Source organism: Nicotiana attenuata, unplaced genomic scaffold (assembly GCF_001879085.1).
Source record: "Nicotiana attenuata strain UT unplaced genomic scaffold, NIATTr2, whole genome shotgun sequence".
Classification (NCBI taxonomy): Eukaryota; Viridiplantae; Streptophyta; class Magnoliopsida; order Solanales; family Solanaceae; genus Nicotiana; species Nicotiana attenuata.
The window spans coordinates 279,259-281,746 of NW_017671450.1; positions in this window are offsets into that span (position 1 = coordinate 279,259).

Below are 2,488 nucleotides of genomic sequence, written 5' to 3' on the forward strand. Positions count from 1 at the left end.
ATTTTCCTCCAATTGGAGGAAAATGAATTGATAAGGAAAATACTTTTCAAAACATTTAAGGCAACCAAACATGGGAAAATTGAAAAATATTTTCCGGAAAATATTTTCCTTCATACCAAACACACCCTATATTGTGTAGTTTTTTCCATATATCCTTTCAGTCTTTTTTTCCTTCCAGATGATAAATTTATTTTATTATTTCGTTTTCCTTCTCTTCAATTTTTTTTAAACAATTAGGCTTCTTTTTTATCCTCCTTATTTGTCTTTACTCACTTTATAGAACAAATCTTGGATGCAGTGTGAGATTTCATCCGATTTCTTCTCGCATAAAAAGCCCTAATTTTATGAAGAGACCTTCTTGATAAGATATTTGAAATCCATATCTTCATGAGGATGAACAAAAAAGTTTGTTGAGGATTAGCTATAATGGCTCTCCTCTAATTGGAGAAAAAATGATTGTCCCCTCTCTTTTTACCTTTTTACTCTTTTTTACCCTTGATTTTTAAATAAAAGTGATATTAACCTTAGAATTCAAATTTATTTTTTACTCATATTTAATGACATGTAATATTTTTAATTAACATGTGTAGTGTCGTTTGGCAAAATTTTAGTATTTTTGGAGAGTACACCTAATGCACATATAATATGGAGTCGGGGGTATTTTAGCCATTGTTATACAATAACTTTGTTAAATTAGTTTAGTAAATTTTTTATTTATATTATTACGTAAAATTGGTTAGCAATAAGATATTATCTCTTTACGTGCTTTGTCTATTTTATTAGAATCCAAAATTAAACGTGTTAGCTCTAAGTATACTATTTTTTCTAATTTTCTTATGTGTTTTATAATAAATGAGGAGTAATATGAGAAAAGTTTTAGATGGGGTCCACTTCTGTGATAAGTATGTAATAGATGTGCCGTGCAAAGTCTGATGGGACCCATATGCACCTGCCAGGCATGCATGTTGATGACACAGGCACTTAACTCTTGCTTCTAATATAAGAGAATTTATTTACATTATTACGTAAAATTGGTTAGCAATAAGATATTATATCTTTACGTGCTTTGTCTATTTTATTAGAATCCAAAATTAAACGTGTTAGCTCTAAATATACTATTTTTTCTAATTTTCTTATGTGTTTTATAATAAATTAGGAGTAATATGAGAAAAGTTTTAGATGGGGCCCACTTCTGTGATAAGTATGTAATAGATGTGCCCTGCAAAGTCTGATGGGACCCATATGCATCTACCAGGCATGCATGTTGATGATACAGGCACTTAACTCTTGCTTCTAATATAAGAGAATGTGACACTATTTATCCCACAAGAAATAAAATGTTATAAATATGATTCTATTTAAGGTGAATGTCTATATTTAGAGAGATTCTAGGGTTTATTACTTGGTGGCTAAGTCACCCTCTCCCTATAAATAAAGGGTTCTATTCCATTATAATTCATCCCAAATCAATAAGAATTCTCTCTCCCTACTTTTCTCTGCAATACTTTTCTTCTTCTTTTATTGTTTCATAACACGTTATCAGCACGAGACTCTAACCAATTGAGTAGAAGTTTTGGGATTGAGCATAATGATTGTCAATTGTTCCATGAACTTCCTTCATGATAAAATTCTGGATTTAAGGTATGTATTTTACCGTACTTTTCTCTTTTATTCTATAATTTAATTTTAAATACAAGCAAAGAAAATAAATTTTGATTATACCTCTAATGGACTTAGTAAGAAATTATAACCACTCGAAGTGGTAAAATTTCTATGTCTTGCCATGATCAAAGTCATGTATGATCGTGAGCACTAGAAGTGAAAACCCGTCCCATTGAATTTGCTCCATTCTCATTCCCTTAAGAGAATGTGATAGCAATATGTGATAAGTTTGAAAGAAGACAAAATTATTACCGTGAAGGTATCAATGGATGTGGACGTGGCAATAGACGAAATTATAATCGTCATCGTTGTGATATGAGAATAATAAGGATTCTCAAAATAATCCTTCACTATGTGAAAGTAATATTTATCATCGATTTGACATGAGATTTTATAAAGCACATATAGATGATTATGGTCCATTCATGATGTGAATGTGACAATATCTGATTTATGAATACATATTCATTTTTTGAAGAATATGAACGTGCTAGTGGTAGTGAATATACCACACTCACCTCTAGAAGGAGGTTTGAGATGATATAAGAAAATGATGTCATTATTATGGCATGAATGGTCATTGGTCACGTACCTATTTTACGCCAAAATATTTTGGTAATGTGATAATTAAAAAATAAAATTAATGCAAGAAACATATCTTGTATATAATTTTGACCATAATCATAATGGTATAACTTTCTCTTTAAAAGAGATATTCACCACATGGATGTTGATGAATCTGTGGTAGTACAAAATTAATTGAGAGCTCTAGAAGAGCTAATTATTACTATTTTGGAGAAATACAATTGATTACCAATAAGGTCTT